The sequence below is a fragment of the Rhinoderma darwinii genome, chromosome 1 (assembly GCF_050947455.1).
Source record: "Rhinoderma darwinii isolate aRhiDar2 chromosome 1, aRhiDar2.hap1, whole genome shotgun sequence".
Classification (NCBI taxonomy): domain Eukaryota; kingdom Metazoa; phylum Chordata; class Amphibia; order Anura; family Rhinodermatidae; genus Rhinoderma; species Rhinoderma darwinii.
Window position 1 is genome coordinate 49,161,786 of NC_134687.1, and position 14,336 is coordinate 49,176,121.

Below are 14,336 nucleotides of genomic sequence, written 5' to 3' on the forward strand. Positions count from 1 at the left end.
CTCACAGGTAATGTTTTCTTAGAATGGAGTCCTTCCTTTTCCTTCTTCATAAGGCCAAGACCGCATGGCGACTTCTCCCAATCATAACTTGTCTCTGCAGAATTTAAAATTCAGATATCTTTGGCTCCTTGATTTTTAGCACCCTTCCCATCTATTTCCAACCCTCTACGGAAACTCACTATCCATAGTGCCCCAGATGGTAATAATGTCCCTTTTTGTGCTCCAACCAGGAATTGTGTCCCCAAACTATAATAGTGTCCCCTTTAGGCCCAGCAGAGTAAAAGTGCTCCTCTTAGCGCCCCACACAGTAACAGTGACCCCCAAACAGTAATAGTGCCCCCTTTCGGCCCAAACAGTAATAGTTCCTCCACACAGTAATAATGCCCCCTCTGTGTAGTTTATCCGCACGGTATTAGTCCTGTTTTGTGCTCCCATATACAGTAATAATTAGGCACCCATGTAGTAGTTAGGTGCCTCCATATAGTAGTTATGTCCCATATAGTAGTTATATCCCATATAGTAGTTAGGCCCCATATAGTAGTTAGGTGCCCCAAATAGTAGTTAGATTGCCCATATAGGAGTAAAGTGCCCCACATAGTAGTTAGGTCGCCTATATAGTAGACAAGTTGCCCATATAGTAGTTGTGCTCCCATTTAGTGGTTAGCACCCCACTTTAATAGTGCCCCTATATAGCAGTTAGGTGTTCTCATATAGTAGTTACCCCCCCCCTTTGTTAAATGTGCCCCCTTTGCACCAATGAAAATTAAAAAAACAACTGAAACTCACCTAACCCCCCTTCCCATGATGAGCTGCTGAGTCTTCTGACTGCTACCCGGCACAGGCGACCCGATGCAGTGATGTCATCGTCACTACAACAACCTGTGATTTACCAGATTAAGTTGCGTGGTAAGGAGCTAATTGCGCTTTGCTTTGTCATAGTAAGCGGCACTTGCACAGGGGCCTGGGGCTAACGGGACCCCGTCCCCTCCAGGCCTGGTTCGGTTGCAGAATTGTTACGTCCATGGGGTAAAAGCCCATGATGAAAATCTGGGTTAAAGCCCTCTGGGACCTGTAATGGTGGCCATATTGACGGTTATTCATCTTTTCCAAAAGCAGATACAGTAACCGAACAGAAAGTTCTGCATGGATTTTTTTAACTTGATAAAACAGAGCATCTCAATGAAGCACATACATATTTATTTTTTGCTTTCGGTGGAAATTTTTCAGAGACCTGCTTCTTTTGCATTTAACCACAGCTGTTCCATACTGTTTGTCATTGTTGGTTTTTTTTAAGTGTTACATGCAGAGTTTCAATAATCCCCATATTTTCTTTAAAATATCACCAGGAAAGTTTATTGAATATGAGAAAAGTGTAACAATTAAGAATAAAGAAACTTTAGGAGAGTTGATACAAAAATTAAAAATGCATTTCCATTATCTTAACATGAGAAAAATCCACAATGTATAAGCAGATGCAATGTTGCTGATAGATTTTAAATAAGCTATGGAGCATGATGAAATGTGATCCAATATTGAACAACCACTTACAGGATAAGCCTGAGCTTAACTTTCAAGGCCCTAAATCCCTACAAAATATTCTCTTTCCAAGTGTTCAGAAAAAGGTGAAGTGCAGACCATCTGTAAGTAAGAAAACTGCTAATGAAAAATTGTGCTCTATGTAATGACTTGTATGCCAGCTGTGCTGCGCTGTCAAATTGGAAACATCTATACATAAAAGCTTGTCTGTTGCAATGAATGTAAAAAATGCTATTTACAGTATTGAGTGATTCAGCATTGTCTGGAAATCACAAGCCTAAAATAAATTCCTCATATACCCTATGGATATTACAAACTACACAGTCGAGGCACATTATTAAGATCAGCAGCTAATATCCAGAGTAACCACCTTGTGCAGCACGGACAGCAGCTAGACGGGCTGGGAGTGACTCAATAAGGTGCTGGTCGGTTGTCTCAGGTATCTTGCGTTCTGCTGACTGCAGTGCATCCCACATTTGCTGCAGTGTGCGTGGGGGGGATCCATAGAGCAAACAAGATGATCGAGGTGGTCCCACATATGCTCAATTGTGTTCAAGTCTGGCGAATTAGGGGGCCAAAGAAGTACTTGGAAGTCTTGGTCGTGCTCTTCCAACCACTGTCAGACATTTCTAGCCGTGTGACATGATGCATTTTCTTGCTGGTAGATTCCATCTTCCCCGGGGAAGACAAACAGCATATATGGGTGGATGTGATCTGCTTCTATAAATTACCTAAAAGTAACTTATGTTAAGACTGCACTTCCCAATATGCAATGCACCAGATTAAGCTCTGTGCAGATGTTGAGTGAGCAGAGAATGCAGAGAGTTTAGCCCTTAAGCCCGCAGAATTGTGAATGCAGCTCTGGCCTATAATACAGGGTGTAGTATGCAAAAAAATGTAATGTATTTACAAACGTACTCACGTTTCCTGGAACATCCTGTCTTAGAACGCCGTGTTGTGCCATTCCTCTCTTATGCCTCCTGGAAATGTTTTGATTAATGGATAACTGTCGTGATCATTTCCAATCGAGTGTGTCCCTATACACTCTGAAATTGTTCCGTCAGTTGGATAAGCAACTCTTTTAAACTTTTGATATTCATTTCTGGTCATATACAGTGAGGGCCTTATAGTGGACACCGATTATAAGTCTTCTGGATTGTGATTGTCATCAAGACTCTAATTGCGCTGATTATTGATGTGTATGGATTTTACTTTGATGTTTGGTTATTATTGTATTATTTTTAGGCATTACTGTATTGTGTATTGTATTTAATTTTTTTTACTACCTTTTTACCTTGATTAAAATTCTTTTTTCCGTGTTCCTTAAATTAGGGCAGTGGCCTAGCTATAGGGTTCGCAGCGATCGCACTTGCGACCAGGCACCAAACAAAGCCAGGGGGGCCTGAGGGCCCGCCCACACCACTTCTGTAAAACAAGTAAAATGAAGACAGGAGGACCCGGAACATGAAATAAAGCAGCTGCTTCCATTCAGCAAAGAAGAGATCCTGCCAACAGTCAGGACCTAGTACTGAGACATTGCCGGTAGGATCATCAGCAGGCATCAGCGATTCCCCCATTCCTTAGAGACTGCAGAGGGTTGTGACCATCACTACAGGGCTCCTACAGGCTACAGTAAGTGCGACCCCAATCACTCAAGTTTACATTTTTTCCCGATCTTGTTGCGTTTTGTGCCACGATCTTCGCAATCGTCGCGATACTACACCATTTTTGCCGCAGTATTTGTAATGATGCGGTTCTGCCACCATTGCGAAAATCGAGTCAAAACCACGCTATTTTTACAGTGAATACTGCTGCCGCGGTATTGCCACAATTTTCACAATCGCGGCACAAAAGCGCAATCAAATCAAATCCCTAAGCCACTGACAGGGTTAACCTTTGGAGGACAATTAGGCTATGTTCACACAGGGTGGATACGCTGCGTAAACGTACACAGCGTATCTGCCCTGGCGGCCACAGGGACTTCCGGACTAAAAAACGCACCAAATTGTGGTGCAGTTTTTCCATCTGAGTGTCCACTGCGGCAAACTGCACGTTTAAAAAAACCAAACACCACATACCTACTTTGACGTCGTGCAGACCGGAATTCTGGGATGATGTTTCATCCCACGTGACCGTTGCAGCCTGTGATTGCGGTCACACAAAACATCATCCCAGGAGGCCGCCCTGGATGAAGAAGCACAGAAATCTGGGTACATTTTAAGATTAATTTTTTTCTGTGACTTTTTTCCCGCCGCAAAAAAAACGCAACATCTGCTATTTGTTGCGGATTTTACCTCCCCATTAAATTCAATAGAGAAAACTAGCAACGAAAAAGCGGTGATTACGCAAATACAATTGACATGCTGCGGATTTTAAAAAAACGCACCGCAAGTAAATTTCTGAAAGTTTTTTCTGCTTATTTAGACAGTGTGTGGATGAGATTTGTTCAAATCTTATCCACTCTGCTGCTACTGTATTATGCTGCGGATATTCTGCAACAAAATCCGTTGCGGAAAATCCGAAGTATTTACGCTACATGTAAACTTAGCCTAACTCTGGGTTGAAAGTACAGCATCTTTGCTCATTTATTTCCTGACATGACTTGCACAAAATCGTGATTTTTGAAAAAAATGTAAACATATCCTAGGGCAGGGGACTCAAGCACGCGGCCCGCGGGCCGCATGCGGCCCCTGGGGCTGTCATCTGCGGCCCACGGCACACAGAGCCGCTAGTATCGGCTCTGCTCCGAGACTCTGGAATTCCCTGACATCGCTATCCACATATGAACAGCGATGTCTGGGGCTTCCCCAGAGCCGGAGTCCCGTGCAGAGCGCTAGTACAGGCTCTGCTCCGGGACTCTGTGGAAATCCCTGACATCGCTGTCCATATATGGACAGTGTGTCAGGGTCTTCCCCCAGAGCGGAGACCCGGGCAGAGCGCTAGTATCGGCTCTGCTCCGGGACTCTGTCGAATTCCCTGACATCGGTGTCCATGTTTGGACACGCGATGTCTGGGGCTTCCCCAGAGCCGGAGTCCAGTGCAGAGCTCTAGTACAGGCTCTGCTCCGGGACTCTGTGGAAATCCCTGACATCGCTGTCCATATATGGACAGTGTGTCAGGGTCTTCCCCAGAGTGGAGTCCCAGGCAGAGCACTAGTATAGGCTCTGCTCCGGCACTCTGTGGAATTCCCTGACATCACTGTCCGTACATCGACAATGATGTCAGGGGCTTCCCCAGAGCAGGAGTGATGTCAGGAACACAGCTGGAGTCCCAGGAAGAGCCTACTAGTGCTCTGCCCGGGACTCCAGCTCTGGGGTTGCCCCTGACATCTCTGTCCATATATGGACAGTGATGTAAGGAGCAGAGCTGGAATCCCAGGCGGAGTGCTAGAAGCTGCTCTGCTCCGGGACTCCAGCTCTGGGCAAGCCCCTGACATCACTGTGGCAGCATCTGCGGAGGGCACTGTGGCAGCATCTGTGAAGGGCATTGTGGCAGTATCGGCGGAGGGCACTGTGGCAGCATCTTCGGAGGGCACTGTGGCAGCATCTACGGAGGGCACTGTGGCAGCATCTACGGAGGGCACTGTGGCAGCATCTACGGAGGGCACTGTGGCAGCATCTACGGAGGGCACTGTGGCAGCATCTACGGAGGGCACTGTGGCAGCATCTACGGAGGGCACTGTGGCAGCATCTACTGAGGGCACTGTGGCAGCATCTATAAAGGGCACTGTGGCAGCATCTACAGAGGGCACTGTGGCAGCATCTACAGAGGATACTGTGGCAGCATCTACAGAGGATACTGTGGCAGCATCTACAGAGGGCACTGTGGCAGCATCTACAGAGGGCACTGTGGCAGCATCTACAGAGGGCAATGTGGCAGTATGTACAGAGGACACTGTGGCAATATCTAGGGGTGTGTTGCATTATCTTCAGAGGGCACTGTGGCATTATCTACAGAGGGCACTGTGGCATTATCTAGGGGTGTGTTGCATTATCTACAGAGGACACTGTGGCAATATCTAGGGGTGTGTTGCATTATCTTCAGAGGGCACAGTGGCATTATCTACAGAGGGCACTGTGGCATTATCTAGGGGTGTGTTGCATTATCTACAGAGGGCACTGTGGCAGTATCTACAGAGGGCACTGGGGCAGCATTTACAGAGGGCACTGCGGCAGCATCCACAGAGGGCACTGCGGCAGCATCCACAGAGGGCACTGCGGCAGCATCCACAGAGGGCACTGCGGCAGCATCCACAGAGGGCACTGCGGCAGCATCTACAGAGGGCACTGCTGCAGCATCTACAGAGGGCACTGCGGCAGCATCTACAGAGGGCACTGCGGCAGCATCTACAGAGGGCACAGTGGCAGCATCTACAGAGGGCACTGTGGCAGCATCTACAGAGGGTACTGTGGCAGCATCTACAGAGGGCACTGTGGCAGCATCTACAGAGGGCACTGTGGCAGCATCTACAGAGGGCACTGTGGCAGTATGTACAGAGGACACTGTGGCAATATCTAGGGGTGTGTTGCATTATCTTCAGAGGGCACTGTGGCATTATCTACAGAGGGCACTGTGGCATTATCTACAGAGGGCACTGTGGCAGTATCTACAGAGGGCACTGCGGCAGCATCTACAGAGGACACTGTGGCAGCATCTACAGAGGGCACTGTGGCAGCATCTACGGAGGGCACTGTGGCAGCATCTACAGAGGGCACTGTGGCAGCATCTACAGAGGGCACTGTGGCAGCATCTACAGAGGATACTGTGGCAGCATCTACAGAGGATACTGTGGCAGCATCTACAGAGGGCACTGCGGCAGCATCCACAGAGGGCACTGCGGCAGCATCCACAGAGGGCAATGCGGCAGCATCTACAGAGGGCACTGTGGCAGCATCTACAGAGGGTACTGTGGCAGCATCTACAGAGGGCACTGTGGCAGTATGTACAGAGGACACTGTGGCAATATCTAGGGGTGTGTTGCATTATCTTCAGAGGGCACTGTGGCATTATCTACAGAGGGCACTGTGGCATTATCTACAGAGGGCACTGTGGCAGCATCTACAGAGGATACTGTGGCAGCATCTACAGAGGATACTGTGGCAGCATCTACAGAGGGCACTGCGGCAGCATCCACAGAGGGCACTGCGGCAGCATCCACAGAGGGCACTGCGGCAGCATCTACAGAGGGCACTGTGGCAGCATCTACAGAGGGCACTGTGGCAGTATCTACAGAGGGCACTGTGGCAGTATGTACAGAGGACACTGTGGCAATATCTAGGGGTGTGTTGCATTATCTTCAGAGGGCACTGTGGCATTATCTACAGAGGGCACTGTGGCATTATCTACAGAGGGCACTGTGGCAGTATCTACAGAGGGCACTGTGGCAGCATCCACAGAGGGCACTGCGGCAGCATCTACAGAGGACACTGTGGCAGCATCTACAGAGGGCACTGTGGCAGCATCTACGGAGGGCACTGTGGCAGCATCTACGGAGGGCACTGTGGCAGCATCTACAGAGGGCACTGTGGCAGCATCTACAGAGGATACTGTGGCAGCATCTACAGAGGGCACTGCGGCAGCATCCACAGAGGGCACTGCGGCAGCATCCACAGAGGGCACTGCGGCAGCATCTACAGAGGGCACTGCGGCAGCATCTACAGAGGGCACTGTGGCAGCATCTACGGAGGGCACTGCGGCAGCATCTACGGAGGGCACTGTGGCAGCATCTACAGAGGGCACTGCGGGAGCATCTACAGAGGGCACTGCGGCAGCATCTACAGAGGGCACTGTGGCAGCATCTACAGAGGGCACTGTGGCAGCATCTACAGAGGGCACTGTGGCAACATCTACAGAGGGCACTGCTGCAGCATCTACAGAGGGCACTGCTGCAGCATCTACAGAGGGCACTGCGGCAGCATCTACAGAGGGCACTGTGGCAGCATCTACAGAGGGCACTGTGGCAGCATCTACAGAGGGCACTGTGGCAGCATCTACAGGGGGCACTGTGGCAGCATCTACAGAGGGCACTGTGGCAGTATGTACAGAGGACACTGTGGCAATATCTAGGGGTGTGTTGCATTATCTTCAGAGGGCACTGTGGCATTATCTACAGAGGGCACTGTGGCATTATCTACAGAGGGCACTGTGGCATTATCTAGGGGTGTGTTGCATTATCTACAGAGGGCACTGTGGCAGTATCTACAGAGGGCAATGTGGCATTATCTACAGATGGCACTGTGGCATTATCTAGGGGTGTGTTGCATTATCTACAGAGGGCACTGTGGCAGTATCTACAGAGGGCACTGTGGCAGCATCTACAGAGGGCACTGTGGCAGCATCTACGGAGGGCACTGTGGCAGCATCTACGGAGGGCACTGTGGCAGCATCTACAGAGGGCACTGTGGCAGCATCTACAGAGGGCACTGTGGCAGCATCTACAGAGGGCACTGTGGCAGCATCTACAGAGGATACTGTGGCAGCATCTACAGAGGATACTGTGGCAGCATCTACAGAGGGCACTGCGGCAGCATCCACAGAGGGCACTGCGGCAGCATCCACAGAGGGCACTGCGGCAGCATCTACAGAGTGCACTGCGGCAGCATCTACAGAGGGCACTGTGGCAGCATCTACAGAGGGCACTGCGGCAGCATCTACAGAGGGCACTGAGGCAGCATCTACAGAGGGCACTGCGGCAGCATCTACAGAGGGCACTGCAGCAGCATCTACAGAGGGCACTGCGGCAGCATCTACAGAGGGCACTGCGGCAGCATCTACAGAGGGCACTGCGGCAGCATCTACAGAGGGCACTGTGGCAGCATCTACAGAGGGCACTGGGGCAGCATCTACAGAGGGCACTGCGGCAGCATCTACAGAGGGCACTGCGGCAGCATCTACAGAGGGCACTGCGGCAGCATCTACAGAGGACACTGGGGCAGCATCTACAGAGGGCACTGCGGCAGCATCTACAGAGGGCACTGTGGCAGCATCTACAGAGGGCACTGTTGCAGCATCTACAGAGGGCACTGTGGCATTATCTACAAAGGGCACAGTGGCAGCATCTACAGAGGGCACTGCGGCAGCATCTACAGAGGGCACTGTGGCAGCATCTACAGAGGGCACTGCGGCAGCATCTACAGAGGGCACTGAGGCAGCATCTACAGAGGGCACTGCGGCAGCATCTACAGAGGGCACTGCGGCAGCATCTACAGAGGGCACTGCGGCAGCATCTACAGAGGGCACTGCGGCAGCATCTACAGAGGGCACTGCGGCAGCATCTACAGAGGGCACTGTGGCAGCATCTACAGAGGGCACTGGGGCAGCATCTACAGAGGGCACTGCGGCAGCATCTACAGAGGGCACTGCGGCAGCATCTACAGAGGGCACTGCGGCAGCATCTACAGAGGACACTGGGGCAGCATCTACAGAGGGCACTGCGGCAGCATCTACAGAGGGCACTGTGGCAGCATCTACAGAGGGCACTGTTGCAGCATCTACAGAGGACACTGTGGCATTATCTACAAAGGGCACAGTGGCAGCATCTACAGAGGGCACTGCAGCATTATCTACAGAGGGCACTGTGGCAGAATTTACAGAGGGCTCTGTGGCAGTATATACTGAAGGCACTGTGGCATTATCTACAGAGGGCATTGTGGCACTATCTAAAAAGGGGCTGCCCAATCTTGACATGTGTGTCTGCCAAACGCTGCCAACTGAGCCGCCGGACTGCGTTTAGCGACACTTATACTGGAGAACTGGATTGCATGTGGAGAAATATCTCAAATTTTAAACCTAGCGGTATTATGATAGTAGTATTATTATTATAGTAATATAGTGTTATAGTAGTTCAGATAAGTAATTAATTAACAATAATTTTGTATTGTATCAAATTTGAAAGTAATGCGGCCCGTCAACTTCCCATTTTTTCTATATGCGGCCGACTTACCAGGCCGAGTTTGAGACCCCTGTCCTAGGGCCATATTCACATGCTGGGGAATCTTTCAGGATTTAGGTTTGGACTTTGCGCCTAAATCCAAACAGAATCCACCAAAATTCCACCAGCAATGCAGTATTTTTTTTACCTTATTCACAGCCCCAAGACAAAAGCCGAAAAACCGCGGTTTAGGACCTGTTCACATTACGTTTGCCTTCCGTTTGGTCTTTCTGTTCATCTGTTCCGTCAGAGGAACAGATGAACGGAAAGACAAATGTAACGTTTTGTTTCCGTTTGCAATACCATTGATTTCAATGGTATTTTTTATTTCAGTTGGTTTGTTTGCCTCCATTCTGCTAGGTTTTCGTTTCTAGCGTAGTGTGCTGCGCTATTCTTTCCATCCAAAAAACGGAAACCTAGCGGAACGGACGCAAACTCAAACCAAAAAAATACCAATGAAATCAATGGTATTGCATACGGAAACGCTACTTTACGTTTGTCTTTTTGTTCATCTGTTCCCCTGATGGAAACTTGATGGAAACAGGCCCTTAGCTTCATTGCATTACAAAGGGGTTAATCCATGGCAGAAATCCTAGTTTAAGATGCAGATTTCTGCCACAGCTTCTTTTTAAAAAAAAATCCAAGGCGTATTTTGCCTATGGAAAATCCGTGCCACGTGAACATAGTTTACGGCTATGTTTATATGTTCAAAACCCCAAGTATACTCTATGCATACTTTCCAATTTACAAGAATCACAAAGAGGGACAACCGATGCGGTGCGTGACAATTTTTTTTTCTTTTAAGCCACGCCTCTAATCCCACCCAATCTGTGCCCATGCACACCCGATTCAGCCCACACAGTATCATGCTCCAATAGTGCCTCCTACACAGTATAATACCAAATTGCTGCCCCCACACAGTATAATACCCCCATAGCTGCCACCATACAGTATAATGCCCCCATAGCTGCCACCATACAGTATAAAGCCAACACAGATGCCCCCATACAGTATAATGCCAACACATATTCTCCCATGCAGTATAATGCCCATATAGATGCCCCCATGCAGTATAATGCCCAAATTCCCCCATACAACATAGTGCCCCCCTAGCTGCCCAACACAGTATAATGCTCCCTTAGCTGCCACTAGTGCCAGTGCTTTGCAGGTAGTGACACAGTGCCCATGTATATGGTGCCCATATACCTAGTGCCACAGTGTCCCCCGTAGATAGTGCCCCTATATAGTGCCACAATGTCCATGTAGATAGTGCCACACCCCCCATGAAGATAGCGCCAGCCCCCCCCCCCCGTAGATAGCACCATTGGGACTCCCTCTAGGAGCGGAATCCCCAGCCAGAGCATAGTCCTGGGATTACGCTCCCAGAGGGAAGCCCTGATGTCACTGTCCATATATGGACAGTGAGGTCAGTGGCTACTCCTTTAGTGGAATCCCCGTTGCCGACTCTGGCCAGGGATTCCGCTCCAGTAGGAGCTACTGACGTCAATGTCCATACAATAACAGTGACCTCAGGGGTTTCCTCTAGGAGCGGAATTCCACTCAATGAGTAGCCACTAATTCTGAAGCAGGGAACCATCACCTCCCTGCTTCAGAATTAATTCAGAACGGAGGGACAGAGGGAGCACCTCCGCTCACCGAGGACTCCCCGGGCACAGCGCTACTGTAAGCGATGTTCACGATGGTACTGTCCATATATCGACTGACGTCAGTGGCTACTCCTTGAGCAGAATCCCTGTTGCCGACTCTGGCCAGGGATTCCACTCCAGGAGCAGCCACTGACGTCAATGTCCATATATGGACCGTAAGCTCAGGGGTTTCCTCTAAGAGCGGAAACCCGGCCAGATCATCGGCAATGGGGATTCCACTCAAGGAGTAGCCACTAAATCTGAAGCAGGGAACCATCAGCTCCCTGCTTCAGAATTAGTTTAGAGCGGAGGAGCAGAGGGAGCTCCTCCACTTGCCGAGGACTCCGCAGGCACTGCGCTACTGTAAGCGCTGTGCTCGGGGAAGCCCTTGACGATACTGTTCATATATGACAACTTGACAAAGGCTGCATTGAGCAGCTGAAACGTTGCACCTTTTTCACTGATGGGTGAATAAACTTCTTATATTTTGACCTTTGGAGTGCTGCCTCTTTCTCCTTATACCATTGGGGATTTACAAGTCGGATCCCTGGAGGCTTGCACCCGTATGCCCTGGAGGTTTTGTTCTACACCTTTCCTTGGACATATATGAACAGTGACGTAAGTGGCTACTCCTTGAGTGGAATCCCCGTTGCCCACTCCGGCCGGGGATTCCGCTCCAATAGTAGCCACTGACGTCACTGTCCCCATATGAACAGTAACATCAAGAGCTTCCCACGAGCACAGCGTTTACTGTGCCTGCGGAGGCCTCGGCGAGCAGAGAAACAGCTCAAAAAAACTTTTTTAGCTTCAAAAATGGCTGAAAATCAGAGGCTGTTTTCTCTGAAAACAGCTCCGTAATTTTCAGCCGTTTTTGACTCTGCATGTGAACATACCTTAACTCCTCCATATAATTACCATCCTCACTCCTAAATCGGTTCCTCTTCGGCTCCAGGCACAGTAAGGGTATGTTCACACGCAGTGTTTTTAGACGTTTTTCAGGCCGTAAACGTCCAGAAAAACGGCTGAAAAATCGGAAGCAGAAGTTCTCCAAACATCTGCTCATTGATTTCAATGGTAAATACGGCATTCTGTTCTGACGGGGCGTTTTTTTACGCCTCGTTTTCCAAAAACGGCACGTAACAAGACGTACGTGAAAAAAAAGTGCATGTCACTTCTTGGGACGTGCTTCCGATTTTTCAGCCATTTTTCGGGATGTTTATGGCCCAAAACATGGCTGAAAATAGCCCATGTGAACATACCCTAAGGCTATGTTGACACGCTTAACCAAAAACATCTGAAAATCTGGAGCTGTTTTCAAGGAAGCGTTTCAACAAGCGTTTTTTATGGCTGTTTTTGGAGCTGTTTTTCCATTGAGTTAATGAAAAATGGCTCCAAAAACGGCTCAAGAAGTGACATGGACTTCTTTTTACGGGGCATCTTTTTACGCACCGTTTTTTGAAAATGAGGCGTAAAAAAACTCCCCGTCAGAACAGAACGCTGTATTTTCCATTGATATCAATGGGTAGATGTTTGTAGGCATTCTGCTTCCAATTTTCAGCCGTTTTTCAGTACGTTTACGGCCCAAAAAACGTCTGAAAATAGCCCATGTGAACATACCCTTACGCTGTTTAGTGTCAGTAAATTGTATACTTGGCGCACATAACGTCCTAAAGCTGAACATTGTCAGAACCCAGCGCTGCGGCACTGGGCCCTATAGCAAACTTTTGACTGGGTCCCCCCTCCCCTGGCTGCCACACACAGCCTACCCTTGTAGATAGTGCCTCCTGTTGATAGTGCCATGCAGCAGCCCTGTTGACAGTGCTATATAGCCCCCCATAGACAGTAATTTACAGCCCCCCTGTATACACTGCTATACAGTGCCCCCTGTAGACACGGCTATACAGCCTCCCATACAGTGCTATACAGCCCTCCCTATAGACAGTGCTATACTTTCAAGTATCACAAAGAAGGACAGCCGATGTGGCGGGCAGCGCGTCGCAGCAATTTTTTTTATTTTAAGCCAAGCATCCAATCCCACCCAATCCCCGCCCATACACACCCGGTTCAGCCCAGACAGTATCATGCTCACATAGTGCCTCCCACACAGTATAATACCAAATAGCTGCCCCACACAGTATAATGCCCATCTGCCCCACCATACAGTATACTGACCCATAGATGCCGCCATACAGTATAATGCCCACACAGATGCCCCCATACATTATAATTCCCACACAGATGCTCCCATGCAGTACAATGCCCAAATAAATTCCCCCATACAGCATAATGCCCACATAGCTGTCCCATACCGTATAATGCCCCATACAGTATAATGCCCACACAGGTGCCCAATACAGTATAATTCCCCCATAGCTGCCCATATAGCTTAATGCCCCATAGCTGCCCCATAGGGTATAATGCCCCCTAGCTGCCTTTACACAGTATAATGCCCCCTAAGCTGCCCCTTGCGCCAGTGCCCTTGTAGATTGTGACACACACCCCTTGAAGATAGCGCCACCCGCCCTGTAGATACCGCCTTTGGGACTCCCTCTAGGAAACACTACAAAGTGGAAAAAGAATCAACTTCAGCACAAAAATGTTGAAATATAAAAATATATAAATTTGATTACATTTAGACATAACAGAATAAAAAGATGAGTCACACAATGAGAAGGCGTCAACCTATACTAGACCAAAGCAGTGAATAAATATAGTAGGCATGTATGTACATTTTGTGTAAAAATACAGGCAAATACGTATCAGGAGTCCAAGAATAGCAGCCAAACCATGTCCAATTACATCAAGCAATGGTTAGAGGTGAAGTGGTAGTCAATGAATGCAATAATAAACAAGAGAATATGTAATGATATACCAAATACACATCAATAAAGAAGCTGGTGGTTAATGTGCTCTGAAAGGCTGAATTGTATCAGACTGCCAGTATGTGATGACTGACACATGTAAAGAGTAATAACATACCAAAGGTCATGGTCGCACACAGGAGAGACTCCAACACCCGACGCGCGTTTCAGCGAATGCCTTCGTCTGGCATTCATTGTCCATTGTCTATATATGGACAGTGACCTCAAGGGTTTCCTCTAGAAGCGGAATCCCCGGCCAGATCATTGGCAACGGGGATTCCGCTCAAGGAGTAGCCATTAACGTCACTGTCCATATATGGACAGTGACGTCAAGGGCTTCCCCAAGTACAGCTCATAAAGTAG